The 17,841-nt window shown below is 35.5% G+C and overlaps 1 protein-coding gene across 2 annotated transcripts in view; it reads right to left on the minus strand.

Moving 5' to 3' along the window:
• Positions 1-17,841, minus strand: part of GABBR2 (gamma-aminobutyric acid type B receptor subunit 2) — a 3,943,409-nt gene that overhangs the window by 281,775 nt on the left and 3,643,793 nt on the right. The gene's annotated exons all lie outside the window — the stretch shown is intronic.

Consider the following 17,841-nt stretch of genomic DNA (forward strand, 5'->3'; position numbering starts at 1 on the left):
AATACATTTAAATGGGTCTACTTCATATGTTCGAAATTCCGTAACATCGAAACTCTGATCATCGCAGACTAGGGGATCTAAATTCAGAAATATCGAACTTACGGAAAAAACATAAAGCATGAAAACTTTTGATTTCATGCTTTTGTAGGGGGGAGCCCTGCTGCATCACCTACACCCCATGCTACTTAAATATAACAACTCTGAGATTGCACTATAGTGAAGAGAATGGTAAAGTTCCCATTCTGCACTGTATGGTGATCACCATTCACAAGGTTCAATATTTCAGAAATTAAGATCCTCTGGTCTTCAATGATCAGAGGTTCCATGTTCTGGAATTTCGAACATATGAAGGGGATCCATTTAAATAATGACAAGCTTTACTTGCATCTTATACACTATAAATTAGTTTCCTTTTGGCTAATGTTTGATCTTGCTCCTGAAATGACATTAATGCCTAAGCTATACTGTTTGCTTCATTCATATCGCTTCATTCATATATTTCTTAGCTACATAATATTTGCTACAATGTATACCCTATATTTAAAATGAAAAAAGACATATAATCTTGTATTAAATTTCTTTCCATTTTGCTTTTTTTAATTAAAATAAGATATGCCATTTAAACAAAATTAGGTAATTTCCAACATGGCATACTTAGAATGTATAGAAATTTGAAAGGAAATAGGTGCAAACTCTAATATAAAACAGTCAAAAAATTCTGCTTGTAAGGCATCAGGAACAAGCAAATAATTCTTCTTTAAGGTTTAGATAGTTTCTATCACATCATTTAAAATAAAGTTAAAATATTGTCGTACTGTGATTCTAAGAAGTTTCTTTCAAACTAATGTCTATTGTTGAATCTTCTAAAACCCTTTTTTTATTATAGCAGAATGTGAAGTGTTCACGAATATAATTTAATAAGTTGTTTCATTCAATATAACTTCAGCAGCACTTTCTTGGAAAGAGTATAATTTCCAATATATTTCTGCACTTAAATGCTAATGGTTAACAAATCTTGTCATAAAGAGTTGCCTTTCTTGAATTTCTTTAGAGCTTTTTTTCAATCTGAAGTTCTGCATTCTTACATTCAGTAATCACTTTCTTTTAATCAGACTCACTTTTTTTCTTTTCTTTAGCTGTTAACTGACTATCCACCTTGAAGAGCTTTTATAGTTTCATTTAAGTAGCTTATTTTCTGTTTTAAGGATTTCTCCTTGGTATCCTATATGTTAGTATCCCAAAAATAGTGTTACTTTAAAGCTTCCTATTTGATGTTTAAGAAAGCAGGTTTAACCTCATTGTAATGGCAATAATTTCTAATCAATCCTCTTAAATTGCTGAATAAAGTAATTATCTTCTACTAAAAGAATAAAATATCTCTTATTGTAGTGTTTTCTGTAGCATTCACTTTAAGTGTAGTTATGCTATGATCTGTACAACTATCAAGGGAAAATAAAAATATACATTTCTCAGCTCCAAAATTTTAGAACACAGAAACAATCTAATCTGATGGGGTGTGATCAACATGGTTAACTGAGAGCAGCAACTTGTAAAAGCTCTGTGACTGAAAACTTTTCTTTGACAGAAAATATAATCAAAAAATTAAAATTTGGAGATACTTGCTAGCTTATTTTATTCATGAATAACCAGAGGAAAGATTTATAGTTTTAAGTTCTAAATCTGTCATTTTCTGTCAGAATTTCAACTGCTTGGTTAAGAGAGAAGAGACTTCAATGTGAGCCACTCAAGAAATGGTAGTCAGGATTCTTGTGTTAAAAAAAGACATTCAATTAATACTACCTAGTATGCAAGATGTATTACTTAAAATAGACAAACTGGATACCAAACTAGAAAGTTTCAAAGAAGAGACCAGAAAGAAGAGGTAACATTTAGAAATTCTTATGAAACAACACACAAATCTGCAGTATGGAAGGAAGTTTAAATTATCATGAAGGAAGAATAACTGGAGGTGAGACTCAGACTGAATTTCTTTTAAAACAAAGTAACTGGCTCAGTGTAAAACTCAGTGGTTTAGAAAATAGACTGAGATGAAATAACATTAGAATGTATGGTACACCTGAAAAGTAGGAGGGAAACAATATAATAAACTTCTTAACTAACTGGATGCATAAAAGATTAAATTAACCTGGAACTTTATCTTTTGGAATTGAAAGGGCACATAGATCCCTGAGAGCACCTTCTAAGAAGGAAAACTCACTACCACATTCAACTATAGTTAAGTTCATGTGTATCTTAGAAAAAGATCAAATATTAAAAACAACATGGTCCAGCCCATCAATTAACATAGGTCAACATGTAAGTCAGATTTGACAATAATTATTCCAGTAAAGTAATGAGTAAAAGAAAATCCTGTTTACCACTGATCAATGAACTTAAAAAGAACAATATTAAAGCCATGTTGGTGTTTCTTGCAAAGATAAATTATTTATTTCTCAAGAAACCAAAATATTTAACAAACTAGAGGAGGCATCCACTTTTGTTAACTGGAAAAAATCCTTAATAATACTAAAGAAATGGAGTGGAATAGTATATCCCTCAAGAGACACATTGAGCTGAATTCCTGGGCAACGTCTTCTAAAACTAATCCAACAAGAGAAACCAGGAACCAAACAAGAAAAACTGATGGAGGTCCAGGGAGCACACAAGTCCAGTATAAACCACGCAGCTAGTAGCAACTACCAAAGATTTATTGAGCAAAAACAGCAGTCAAGCACTTTTATTATTTATTCATTTAGTTAGTTATTGATATTTGTTTACCGGGAAGGTCCACTGGCCAAGAGCCCATTTTCAGTGGAGGCCCAGGGAGAAAAGTTCCAATTACATATCAAATTACATTACATTTAGCCCTTGAATGGGTTACAGAGTTACAAAGAATCTAACACTGCAAAAGTATAAGGAGACAATGACAAAAATGAGAAAAGAATTTTAAACAAATAATTAAAGCCAAGTCAAATCAGTTTTGTTACAGAGATAAATGATGACCTTGATAGGTTGACAAGTTAAAGTAGCAGTCATAAATTGTAGATGGGTTATATTTTTTTTCCAAGATTAGGTTAGGAACAAGTTCTAGGGGAGAAGGCCTAGATGAGGAGAAAGAAGATGTTAAGGAGAGATTCAGGAAGGAGAGATTCAGGAAGAGATGGTTACTTCATCTGAAGAAATAGTAATATTATTGAGACGGGAAAGTAGAAGAAGCAGTTGTGGGGGTGGGGGAGGGTTAAGTTATGGCACTAGTCTGAGTGGTGCAGTTACAGATCCAGTTGGAGTGGAGATGTTTGTGTAGGGCATTTTTGAAGTTGGAGGGTTGTTGTATAGAGCGAACATAAGAGGGGAGATTGTTCCAGGATCTGGAAATTGCCCAGCTATATAGGAGTTTACCAGCAGAAAGGTTTGGGTTGTGGATTTGTAGTAGATTCTGGTTTTCAGATCGAAGAGACCTAGGAGGAGAATAAGGGGAGAATAGAGAGCTGAGTGAAGGGCAGTCTTGTGGCTTGATGTGGTAAGCTGAAGGAGTGATAAATCATGTGGGAATTCAAGCCATTGGAGATTTCTCATGGCTATACAGTGATGGGTAGAATGACGGGTATTAGAGGCAAATTTAGTGATTTTGTTATAGCAGGATTCAAGCTTTTGTTTCAGGGATGACTAGAGTTTGGTTAATAAAGGGGCTCCATATGTTAGAGAAGGAAGCAAATAGGAGAGGGCTAATGTTTGTTTGGTTCATATGGAGAAAAATGTATTGTGCCTGTTTTTTATGGGTTTTAGCTATATTGCATTGGATATTTAAATGGAATTTTAGATTTTCATCTATAATGACACCTAATAATTTGGTACTGGCTACATTTTCAAGTTTTATTGAAGTCAATGAGAGTATGTTGAAGTCTTGTTTGTTAATGCTGGTATTTTTTTTTTTGAGTAAACGACAATAGCTTAGCATTTAGGCAGAGATATTTTTTGTGGAGCCAAGTCTCAACGGTTGTGAAGGCAGTTTGGGTCAATTGTTGTAAAGTAGTGAGGTTAGGTGCAGTGCAGACTTTTGTAGAGTTGCCTGCGTACTGGACTAGGAGGTTTGGGGTAGTGTTAGGTGAAGGTTATTTATGAATAAGGTAAAAAGCAGGAGCCTAAGATGGAACCTTATGGGATGCCAGTAGGGTTATGAAGGTAGCGGGAGATTGACTGTTGCCATTTGATGGCATATAGCCTATCTGAGAGATAGCTTCTGAACCAATTTAGGGTGTGAGAGGAAAGGCCTATGGAAGAAAGTTGAGAGAAACAAATATAGAATGACCAACATTTGGCAAAGGGACTGTTAAATACATAGTGCTTCTTCCAATAGGCCATGACCAACTTAGCAAAGCTTGGGGTGCAAGAAGCCCCCATGGCCATCCCACTCGCCTGTTTGAACAACTGACCTTCAAAATAAAGAAAATTATTAGTCAAAACCAGATCCATAAGTGTACAAGACATGTTGATGTCATTGTTCAACAACAGTCCTATTTCAGAAAGAATACTTTCCAACCACTCCAACCATACCTTGTGGGGAATGACAGAATATAAATTTTGGACATCTATTGTGATTAAAATGCAATCACCCGAGAACCGGAGCTTTGCTAGCCTGGTCAAAAAATCCCAAGAATCCTTACAAATATGTTGGACTTCAGTGACTGATGGTTTTAGCAAGCTGTCCACATATTTGGCTATGTAGAAGGTCTTGCTTCTACCCACATCCACTATGGGACTCAAAGGTAGATTTTGGAGATATTTATGGATTTTGGGTATCCCAAAGATGCCCGCTACCACTGGATGCTGATTGAGTAAATAATCATATGTATCACTCTTAACTTGTCCCTGCATAACCATGTCATAAAAACAGATATCAATTTTTGAATAAGCAATATTGAGCTCATTCTTAGATATCTAGAAAGAAGTCTCAGTGAAAAGCAACTCATGCATATGATTATTATAATCATTGATGTCCATCACAACTATTACCCCACCCTTGTCCGGTTTCATTATCCTGATACTCTTGTTGCTACATAATTCTTTGAACAACAATACCTCCTCATTGGATACGTTTGTAAAAAGCTTAAAACAAGTGACTTTTATTCTCTGATTGCAGGACTTCTATTTTATGAAACTATAGAGCTGCCCTTTAAGTAAAATATTTGTACTAGACTTTAAGCTCCAAAACATATGGAAGTATATATTCATATTTTAAGCTAAAACATTTTTCTTGATGAGGAATATAAATGGTTAGGTTTTACTGTTTTACTATATTTACAGTGAAATACTTAATATATTTAATTTAACTAAACTTATAAGTGTGTGTTTCTAAATGTTAAATACTTTATGTAACAGAATGTTATTAAATTATAAGCAGTATAATTGGCAACTTTAAGACTATATAAGTTAAGAATTTTATTGTATTTGTTCAGCTTTTCTTATTATGTGAATTTCTGTGTTAACAGAATGTCATATCTAAGTAATATGCTAATTACAAGTGTTAAACTGCTGGTGATTTTGTATTCATCATTCCTGTGTAACACATTCCTTTATGAAGCAACTGACACTTAGAGAAAGCTTGAGAACAAAAGCCCATTCCATTTCAGTCTGAATGCTGGATTCTTCCTGCCTCGAGCTGTCTTGAAGAAAGTATAGGTCAAAGTTCATCAGTGATATCTATGAAAAAGAAAAAAACTTTCTTTTTTTTTTTCCCCAAGTGTATATGTGAGAAATCTACTCAAAATAACACATTTTTTTCCCTTTTCTTAGAAGTGAAGAACTGGCAACTCAAGAGCTATAGTAATGTTTTATACTGAAATGTTGTAACATATAATTTGCTTACATTTTGCATCTTAATAGCTTATGCTGTAGTGCTAGTAACCCTAACTATACAAATTAACTGTACATATTACTTGAAGGAAGTAAAGTTATATGTTTTTAACTGATTAGAACTATGAGGAATGAGAAACTTGGAGAGGAAATTAGTAGCTGCTGTGTGCTGTGAGTTGTCATTTTCACATGCTGAAGTCAAATTCAGATAGTATGTAAAGTTATATCAGAGTAACAGTTCATAATGACTAAAACACAAATTCAAATTAAACAAGCAGAATTCTTTTATATACAGTCAAGATTAAGGAATGCAATATTTACTATGTACGATTAATAAGTTAAGAAATATGTACAAATACTATAATCTTTACTAGACAGCTGATGATTAAACAACTCTTTGATGGGAGATTTTAGAAATGTAAGATGGATAGAATAAAGTATAATGCTAGTGAGAAAAGAAAACAGAAAATATATTTAAATAAACTGCTTTTAAGAAATATGTCTATTACATATACCTACATATGGCAGAAATGTGAATATATGAGATATATAACTCACATTGAAAATCCTATGAAAATATTTGAAAATAATCTGAAAACTGAAATTTGAAGCTTGATCATATGAACTTTGAAGGTTTTTACATATTGTATGTTATTAGATGCACTATGTCTACCCGAATTAACTCATTTCATAAATCAAAGCTGAAATTTGAGTGTTTTACTGTTGAATCAGTATATCAATTTTGATAGAAAGTAAAACATATTTTTAATATGTTTGAATCCAGAAAGGGAAAATGAGATTTAAATTGAACACATTGTAAGTTATGAATACAATACAGACTACAAATATGTTTTGACTCTATAGAAATAGGAAGTTATTCTTTTCAACCTCAGTAATATACATATTTTAAGAAGTATTTTAATAAGCTAAAGGATTTTTAAATATTTTGATATTTGACATGTTAAGAGTGTTACAATTTTGAGATATAGACACTTTGTACTTTAAAAATTAATTCAGAGCTTTTGTTAGATCTATAAAATATGGGTGTGTCTTTTAATATGATAAATATATATGTGCATTGATTTCCCTGTGTATTATAGTTTAGTATGATAAGATTGCCTGTCACCTGTAAGTTTACAGATGTCTTTATCTCTTCAGGTCCAACTTTGTTATTTATTTAGAGATCTAGTTATAATAATGTTGAATGAGGGAATAATTTAGTAATATTTAATGGGTAATTTATACTAAATGGCAAAACATATAGCTAAATTAATAGTCTCTTATTATTTTTCACCTGTATATAATACTGTATTAATTATCTGTAAGTCATGGTCACTTTTGACTAGTGTTTTTGATGAATTTTTAGGTGTTGGTAGATATGGAGATTATATAGTAGTTTGTCAATTCAATAGGCATTTGGTATCCATGGCAGGCTGTGTTTTATTACCAATGTATACAGTTATAGTTGCAGACTTGTTTTTGCTTTCATTATTTATGAGTTTTAGTAGTTTCGTTTGTAGAAAGGAAGAATTAAAAAATAAGAATGTTAATACAGTATTGCAGAAAAGCATTAGAGTCTTAAATATAATTAAATTAATATGGTGGATAAAAGTGTCATATTATCTTTTAAAAGAAATCTTTTTAAATATACACAGTATTGATAGGTTTACTATATTATCTATTAATGTAAATGATTAAATAATGGCAAAATAAGGAAATCATTAACGAGATATGTATAATGAAATAGACAGCACATTATATTCTTGCAAGAGACTCACTTGATAGATAAAGATATACAATATTTAAATAACTTAGGTTACAAAATGTTATCATCTGCTTCTTTAAAAAAAACAAGGGTGGAACTGTTATAGTTTGGAGAAAATCTACTGTAATACATAAGATCACAGATTCCATAAAAGATCCCAAATGAATGTATACATTTTTAACAATTAAATATAATGGCAAACTCTATACAATAATGACTGTTTACTGGATCCTTGGATTAGTTGGAAGAGTGGCTAAAGATCACTTAAACATACTGCAAAGTCATTGGAAGGGTAGAATAATTTTAACAGGGGGTTTTAATTGCATTTCTAGTATAGAATACACAAGTGAACAGAAGAAAGCTAAAATATTGGCATCAACTAAAGCATTAAATAGATGGATTAGTTATAATAATTTAGTTGACTTGCCAGGAAAGCAGGAGATAAGTCATTGTTCTTCACTCATTATTCTTGTATGCATGGGATGCAAACTAAAATTGATAGGAGTTATGCCTCTATATATTTACTTAATAAAGTGAATTATTTTAAAGCTATTCCTTGTCCTTTATCTGGTCATTATGCACTAGTATTAATATAGTAATGGATATAAGGAAATTTAAGTTTATTTATAGAATCCTAGTATATATGACGGAATTGAAAAGTTTAAGTTTTACCTTAAGGAGATAATTCAGAACTTTTTATCTTTGATGGTTAGGTTAGAAAAAGTCATACTATGTCACTCCTTAAATATGCATATTAAAGACAGAATGGGAAAATGGGCTAGTAATAAAATGAAAGACTGGGATAAAGAGTTGCTAGAAATACAAGATGAAATATACAACGTGAGGTTTGAACAAAGAAATGAGATAATACTGATGTCATTAAAAAATTAACGACAAAATATCAGTTTTCAAACATAAAGTAGAGATAGCTTTAGAACAAAAACAGTTGCATAGTTAGATGATGACTTCAAAAAATCTGCATAGATTAGCTAATAGAAGTAAGATGTTAAGTAAAAAGGCACAAATAAATAATATTCAAAATCCTTACACTAATAAGCTTACTTCAGACACAGAGGAACTACTTAATATCTAAACAAAATTTCATGAGAATCTTAATGAAGATAAAAATAAAAATCCTATGATTACAAAATTGACAATTAAAGACAAATGTTACTAATAAACTTAATGACCAAAACATATCTCTGTTGAATAAGCCTATTACCCTGATAGAAGTGAAAGAAGCTTAAAAAAGGGAAATGGTAAAGCTTCAGGGTTAGATGGTTTATGTATGGAATTATAAAATTTGCTTCCATTAAATATGTTAGAATTATTGAGTGATGTTTTCAGGAGAATTCAAAGTGACAAAATAACTCCTCCCTCATCAAAATTTTCTGCAATCTCACGTATACTAAAACATGGAAAGGATAATAATTTAGTTCATATAGACCTATTTCATTATTAAATGTAGACTATAAAATATTTACTTCCATTTTCACCAGAAGATTAAGAGATATAATAAATAAATTAATTTATAAAAATCAAACAGGATTTATAGTCAATAGACTAATGTACGATAATATAGAAACAGTAGTAACTATCTCAGATTTAACAAAAGGAATGAACAAAATATTGGCCCTAATTAGCTTAGATATTGAGAAAGCTTTTGATTCTGCAGATTGTAACTACTTGTTTAAAACTTTAGAAGCTTTTGCATTTCCGGAATATTTTATTGGAATATTTAAAAAAAAAACTGTGTAGAGACTCCAAAGCATGTGTTAAAATTGGATCTTACATTTCCCAAGGATTCACTTTACACACTGGCACAAAGCAAAGGTGTCTCTTGTAAGACGAAATAGTTGAGGAAATTGAAAAGTTTCAAGAAGTATCGCTGCTGAAATTCAATAATAATAATAAAACTGAAACTTTAGTGTTAAATCAATTACTGTATAATAAGCTTAAAGATAAATATAAATATAATTGAGAATATAATTGAGAAGGAAAATAACTGAAATATTTAGGTATAAAAATCTATCAAGATGTGAGTAAGATTATTGTTAATAATAATTTTGAAAAAGTAATTGAAGAAGTGTTACTTTTTATTAAAAATGGAATGAATGCTTATTTCACTTTTGAGGTTAGGTTAGTACTTATTAAAATGATTATCTTACCCAAGATTTATGATTTATATATGTATAAATTTATATATGATTTATATATGTATAACATGTAAAGCTGTTTTTACTGCATTTAACTTAATATTGCACTTGGAATCCTTGTTTGTTACTATTTGACTGTATTTGTAGCAAATTCTTCTGTGTAAGCTAGTGTTTGCTGTACCTGTTTCTGCCTGTTTTGTGAAAAAAAAAGAAAAAAAAAGAAAAAATATCTCTTGTTTTTCCTGCTTTACTAGTTTAGTCCAGTTTCAGAGTTGCTGATTCCTGGGCTTTGGTTGTAGTTCCTGTGTACTGTTTCCTTGCCTTATTTGGGGGAAAGGAAGTTACCTTGCTTACCAGTGGGAGTGGGAAGCATTGAGCTGCCTTTTGTCCAGTTTTGTGAGGTTTCAGCCAGTAACTAGTAGTTTATTGGTCGTTTTGGGCCAGTTTCTAGCTTTTTCCAGCCCCCTGGTATAAAGCAGCTAAGCGCTGCTTTTCAGCTTGTACCTACTCAGCACAGACTCCACGTGGGCCAGCAGAGTAATCCAGGCTGCAGAGAGCTGAATAAGCGACTTTTCTTGATACTAAGTATATTTTTGTTGCTTTCCACATCTGAATACCTAGCGACTGTATTTCGCCTGCCTTTCTGTTACATTGAAGCTGTTTTACTGCATTTAACTTAATATTGCACTTGGAATCCTTGTTTGTTACTATTTGACTGTATTTGTAGCAAATTCTTCTGTGTAAGCTGTAGTAGCTGATTCATAGCATTTATAAGTGTTTGCTGTACCTGTTTCTGCCTGTTTTGTGAAAAAAAGAAAAAAAGAAAAAAATATCTCTTGTTTTTCCTGCTTTACTAGTTTAGTCTAGTTTCAGAGTTGCTGATTCCTGGGCTTTGGTTGTAGTTCCTGTGTACTGTTTCCTTGCCTTATTTGGGGGAAAGGAAGTTACCTTGCTTACCAGTGGGAGTGGGAAGCATTGAGCTGCCTTTTGTCCAGTTTTGTGAGGTTTCAGCCAGTAACTAGTAGTTTATTGGTCGTTTTGGGCCAGTTTCTAGCTTTTTCCAGCCCCCTGCTATAAAGCGCGTTTTAGCGCGGAGTTGCCACTGTTGCACACTAGGGCAGCACCGGTTAAGCAGGTTTTTGCACACTAGGGCAGCACCGGTTAAGCAGGTTTAAACTATTCGGGCTACCTAAAGTCCACTCTTCAAATTTTCCCTTAAAACTACCTTCCTCGAACTATACTACTGATTAAATCAGCGTATCCTATAACTAAAAAGATCATCTCTACTTGACTCCAAGTAGACTATTCTCTATCTATTAAACCTAGCACTTGCTCCTACAGTACTTATTACCTTGATACGGCACTCTTGTCATAGATAGTACCCCAAAAAGGCAACCCCCCATTTCTCGGTCACCCACGTCCCGGAATCTTTTTTTAAAGTTTTTCGTCTATCCTTCTAGCATGTCGAGGGATCAGTTGCTAGTGTCCTCTCCTGCTCAGCTGGTGAACCTGGAAATATTGAGGCAATGTTTCAATTGCCTCATGTACCCGGACAACCCTCTCCTCCTCCCACAAAACACAAATACATGCGAGAGATGCAACTATACGGCCAAACTGGAGGCTGAGCTCTCTCAACATAGGACTGGCAAGACCAGTCAGGAGGAGAAGGTTACCACACACACTATAGACCCAGTCTCACATAGTACCATTACAACCTCAAATCATACACATAAACACACAAAGACATACTCGGAGGCTCTGATCAAAAATCTACCAAAACAGCAGAGGCCACCAAAGCAGACACCCAAACAACCACCACCTCAGAACACAACACCCGCAACACATAGACCTCACAGTCAGAGTGTCAAACAGTCACAGCCCTTAAGGCCAAACACAATGCCAGACACACTAGTCATTGGTGACTCCATAGTCAGACACACTGACGTCCCGCTCACCAGACTGAGTAAGGAGAAGGTCACAGTAAGCTGCCTGTCGGGCGCTAGAATCCGCCACATAACGCAAGCACTCAGGTCTCTCAACAGCAGGTACAAATATGACTCAGTCATTGTCCACGCTGGTGTAAACGACCTGAGATGTACCTCCTTGGACTACATGAAAAGAGACATTGAGGAGCTCTCTGATTAAGTAGCCCAGGCAGGTATGACCCTGACCTTGAGCAGTATCCTACCTTCACCAAGAATGATGCCACAATACAGAGATAAGATGATCAGCTTTAACAATTGGCTTAAACACTGGTGTCATTCAAAGGGGATCCAGTATCTGTCTGCCTGGGATGACATGCTGGACAAGCCACGCTGCCGCAAGGGACGGCTTGCACCTGTCACCCTGGGATTCGGATATTGGCAAAGGTTCTTGCCACCCCATAGTGCCTTTTTAGGCAAGGCTCAAATTGTAAACCTACCACCCTAGAACACAAAAAGGAAAAAACTAAGGGTAATGCTGCTCAATGCCAGAAGTCTAAATCTCAAAATGCACGCACTCGAGGCCCTTCTCAGTATGGAGAACATCGATGTCTGTGCTGTGACAGAAACCTGGTTCAAGGCTCCTGAGAGCACCCCAGCGCTATCAGGTTTTACCTCATATCATGCGTTCCGGCCCCAAAATCCGGACAATACCAAGAAAGGAGGGGGGGTATCCATATTCATCAAGGACACCCACACCTCAAGACTGGTGGCAACGCACGATGCATCGGAGACCATCCAGGTGCAATTAACCATAGGCAAGACTGCTCTGCAAATTGTAGCATGTTACAGGCCACCCTCACAAACTCAGGAAACTCACATGGCCTTCCTGAAAACACTAGAGGGATAAATGTATCACCAAACACCATCATACTAGGTGACTTCAATTACCCTAATATAGACTGGGAACACTACTCAAGCCCAAACACCCTAGCCCAAAAGTTCCTGGAATTCATAAACTCAAATGCCATGGAACAACTAGTCACCATCCCCACAAGAGGAGATAACATACTTGATCTCATCATCATGAACATGGGAGCACAATGTTCAACACCGGAAGTATACCCCTCACTGGTGAGATCAGATCACAAACTAATCTCGCTGGAGGTCCTCATCCCACCCCCACCTGAAATAAAAAAGACCACAGTAAAGAACTTCTCAAAAGCTGACTTCACATTTCTAAAGACTAGTGTGGTCTCCTTTCAGGCCCCGAGCATGAGGAAAACAATACTCAAGCCGCTGAATCACTTACAAATGCCTTCTACCAGCACCTGCAGGACTGCATGGATAAGGCAATACCAAGCAAAACAAAGACTCTTTGTACCAAAGGCAAGCGTCCAGTCTGGTGGACCCCAGCCATAAACAAACTCTACAACAAAAGGAGGAAGCTACTACAAGATAGAGCAAAATCCTTAAAAGGTAAGACACCCTTGATCACTATAAGTAAAAACTAAGAGCTCTCATAAAATCATCCAAAGCAAATTTCGAGAGAAAAATAGCTAAAGACTCAAAAGACAATCATAAGGCCTTCTTTAGCTATGTTAGAAACCTAGGAGGAAACTCCCAGATATGCTCAGAACTAGTTCAAAATGATGTGAAGATTACTGATCCTACAGACATTGCCAACATACTGGCTGACAGGTTCAGTGCAAACTTCTCCCAAAAGGAGAGATATCTATACCAAACGAGTGCAGCCCCCTAAACATCTCCAGCGCCCAAGTGAGAACTGCTCTCTCCAAAGCAAAATACACAGCATCCATGGGACCTGATGGTGTCCCCGGCTGTGTGCTCCACGAACTCAATGAGGAATTAAACCCACAGCTAGGACAGCTGTTTAATCAATGTCTTACCTCTGGATACGTACCCAGGGAGTGGCGCACTGCAACTGTGGTCCCACTTCACAAAGGCGGTGCCTCCACAGACCCTGGAAATTACCGGCCCATTAGCTTGACAAGCCTTATCTGCAAAGCCATGGAGAGGATCATAATGGACCTCATAAATAAAGACATAGGAATTTGCAGACTTTGGATCCAACCCAGTTTGGCTTTGTCAAAGGCAGATCATGCCTTTTAAACTTGGTTGACTTTTGAAACAGTCACCAAAGCCATTGATGAGGGAAAGGCAGTCCATACAGCGTACCTCGATCTGGCAAAGGCCTTGGAAACAAAACCCCAGTCGGGTATCATTGAAAAAGTCATCAGCTTAAATGTTAACCCATACATCACAAGATGGGTTGCAAACTGGCTGAGTGACAGAACCCACAGGGTCAGAGTTGCTGGCGCCATGTCAGACTCAAAGCCTGTCACAAGTGGTGTCCCACAGGGCTCAGTCCTGGGCCCACTCTTGTTTGGCATCTACTTTTCCAGTACAAGCAAACACAGGAGGGTTATGGCTGACAAAGTTTGCAGATGACTGCAAACTGGGCCATAGTAGAAAACACATCTGACACAGATATCCTTCAGAAGGGTCTCACAGAAACGGATAACTGGTGCCAGAGCCACGGCCTAAAGTTAAATGCCAAAAATGCATAGTCATACCCTTCGGGAAAAACAAGGTTACCCCTAGCTACCAAATAGGTGGCAATCCACTGAGCACAGAAGAAGTTATCAGGGACCTGGGGACCCAGGTTGATAGTAGTCTGTCATTCGACACCCATGTAGCTAAAGTAGTTAGGAAGACCTTCTACATTGCCCACCTTATCATGAAGGGATTCTCATCTAGATCAAGGGAGGTCATAGTCTCCCTTTACTCATCACTCATCAGACCAATGATTGAGTACAATGCCCCATTCGGAATGTATCTGACCCGACACTTGCAGCAGCTGGAGAGGCCACAAAAGTTCCTCACCAAAAGGATAAAGGGTCTCAAAATCTGTCCTATGCTGCCCGACTGAAAGAACTCCAGCTCTATTCAGTCGCCACCGCTGCTCAGAGGTGACCTTTGCCTAACATACAAGGCCATGTCAAACCCAGATTTGATGAATATGCTTCACCTCAAAAATCTAGATCCATCAGAGCCACAAGGGCGGGAGACTTAAACCTCGACACGGCTATTAATAGGGCGTGCTGGAGGGATAGATTCATCACCCAAAGACTCCCTATGCTGTGGAACAAAATCCCGGTACATGTGAGGCAGAGCACCTCGCTGGCCTTGTTCAAGAGAAATCTTGACCAATGGATGGGAGATCGCAGATATACCCCAGGGATTACCTCAGTGTCACTGCTCGACAGAGGCACAGCAAAATAATGGGTATAGTTCCCCATACTAAAGGGGTGGCGTAAGCCACAAAACGATGGGCTAGGCTTATAAATGCCCTCGGGCAGATAGCCTACTATGAACCTATGAACCTATGAACCTATATATGGATCTAGGATGTTTGCTTGACTGAGCAAACGTCCGAATCCATAAAACCCAAACACACTTTAACGAAAGCTCTTTTATGTGACAAAAAACCCCACTACATTTACATTTTAGTACCCCCCCACTTTAATATTCTCCCTACAAGACCACAATACAGTGGAGAAAAGGGAAATTTCCCTAACCCGCACCATAGTGCAGCCTCGGCAACAGTTATACTTACGCGAAAGTGCTTCTTTGGTGAAAAGCACTTTCGTGTAAGTATGCCTGGCCGTTTGGATTTCGGTAATTTTTCTCAGTCAAGCAAACGTCCTAGATCCGTATATATATATATATATATATATATATATATATATATATATATATATATACATACATACACACACACACACACACACACACACACACACACACACACACACACACACACACACACACACACATTGCAGTCAGTAGGTTTAATACCTGACAAAAAAACTTTTAAAGAAAACTTCTTTCTTATATTACCCTAAAAAGCCAAGAACTGCTTATAGAAATCATATAAGATTACATGAGTATGGTGGTATTAGCTTCCCAGATGTAGAATCTTATTTTATTGTTGCAAGTTTTAATTCTATTATACTCTGGTAGACTCGACTTACATTAGTCAATAGAAAATCATCCAGGAGCAGATTATGCTAAATTCTTCTAAGTTTATTAAATATGATAAATAAGAAATATGTAATAATCCTTTCATCTGGTTATCAAAATTTACCTTACAAACAGAAACTCATTTCAGTCTTTAGACTCTGCATTTATGAAAATAATTCTTAAAAGTTAAGAAATATGTTTAAGTATTATGAGCTGATTGCCTTGAAAAAGGAACAGTTAAGTCTCTAGAATAGTTAATGAAATAATATAAGTTGGATGTATCTGCTAACCAGTTAATATTATCCATCAGTAAGAATTTAAATGAATTTGTGGATAATATGAGTGAAAAGGAACAGAACACTATTCCCCCACTGTATGAATATATGAATGATTTTATCAAAGGTAGATTGACCTACAAAGGAAGTTTGCCCAAGTTATATAAGTTAATCATCAATAAAAATAATAGTAATTTTGATGCAAAATTCTGGAACTTTTTAGAAAATAGTGGATTGGGTGACTCAATAGATGGCAAGAATAAAATGTTACTTAAATCAGTTGGACTTCTTCAAGTTTATTCTGGAAAGTTTCATGTGGAAACATATACACAGAATGTTTGTTACTCCCTCTAAAATCTCTTACATTTAGTAAAATGACTTCTTCAGTTTGTTGGAGTAGTAAAGATGTAAAAGTTGGTTGAATATATGTTTTTGGATTATGAAAAATTAAATGTATATTGGGAAGAGATAAGCATGTTTTTAAGGGGTCATGGTCTGAAAATTGTTCTTTAACTAGATCAGTAATTCTAATGAATGTTCCACTTCCTGTATATGTAAAATGTAAAGAGCAAAAAATGTTTTTGGCTCTCTTGGCAGTTTCTACAAATTTTATTACAAAAAATGGAAATCAAACTCACTTCCTAAGTTGAAAACATTTTTAAATTTAACAGCAATACTGTATAAAACTGAACAAAGAAGTGCTCAGAATAAGATCTATAAATCATATTAAGACTTTTATTGATTGGGATAATCTTGAAATGTTGTTAATTAAATACCAAGACTCTTAATGTGTTAATTGCATACAATTACATTGATAATTCAATGTATTCCTATCATTGTATAACAGCATGTGATGCTGAATTTCTTCCTTTTTGTGTATATATTGCAAATATGTTAAATTAATGCAAATTTTATTAAAAAATCTACTCTAAATGCTGTTCCTTGAGCTTTTGATAAACAAACTAGTATCGGTTCTTAAGAAGATTCTAGTTTCTGATTTTCCATGAAAAAAATCAAAATGCTACATTCTGAGCCAAATACAACTGGAAACAAGTATCACGTTGCTTGTCTTATTAAGTGCAAGTATTACTTAAGTCCAGAAGGAGTGTTTCAGCAACTTGTAATAATTCTATCTGATTCTTAAAAGGAGAATATGAAGAACAGAAATTTCTTCAGCATCACACTACATAGAGGCAGGCACAACTCTAGTTTGTAGTCCTCCATAGAAAACTAACTTAAAGCAACCATTATGGTTCCATATCACAGAAAAAAATAATTTCTTATTAGTACATGATACATTATTATCTACCAAGTCCATGTATTACCCGATCATTTCTTTCACCACTACTCATTTTGTTCACCATCAAACTTATGTATTGCCTACAACTGCAGCTTCTATGTCTTGGCAGGCTCCCCATTGTAACCTTCACCAGCAGGGTGTTGCTACCAGGAAAGCTCTTGCTCATGGCATCCCTTGCATGACAAGCTCTTAGGGATTACACTTGCCAGCAATGTAGAGCAGGATGGGACATCTGTGATGTCATAATACTGCAGCTGTTGAAGGATTTTTCCTTCAGCTATTCCTCACCCCTCTGCTGATACATCCATTGCATGTGCTCATTGTGGGACCGTAAGGTACAGTCCAAAGTCATCCTTTCTCAGCTTCAGTGACCAAAACTCCTCAGCACAAGTGCTTAGCTTTTATGTTACATTTCTTTGAAAGCAAAAGGTGTAGTGCCAGGGACGTACAGTTTAAATGAAAGAAAAGGCTTTGGAAAGTACTCTGCCTAAACATTACTATTTTTACAAATTTTATTGAAATT

The sequence above is a fragment of the Protopterus annectens genome, chromosome 3.part0 (assembly GCF_019279795.1).
Source record: "Protopterus annectens isolate FY-2018-M chromosome 3.part0, PAN1.0, whole genome shotgun sequence".
In the NCBI taxonomy this organism is placed as follows: Eukaryota; Metazoa; Chordata; order Ceratodontiformes; family Protopteridae; genus Protopterus; species Protopterus annectens.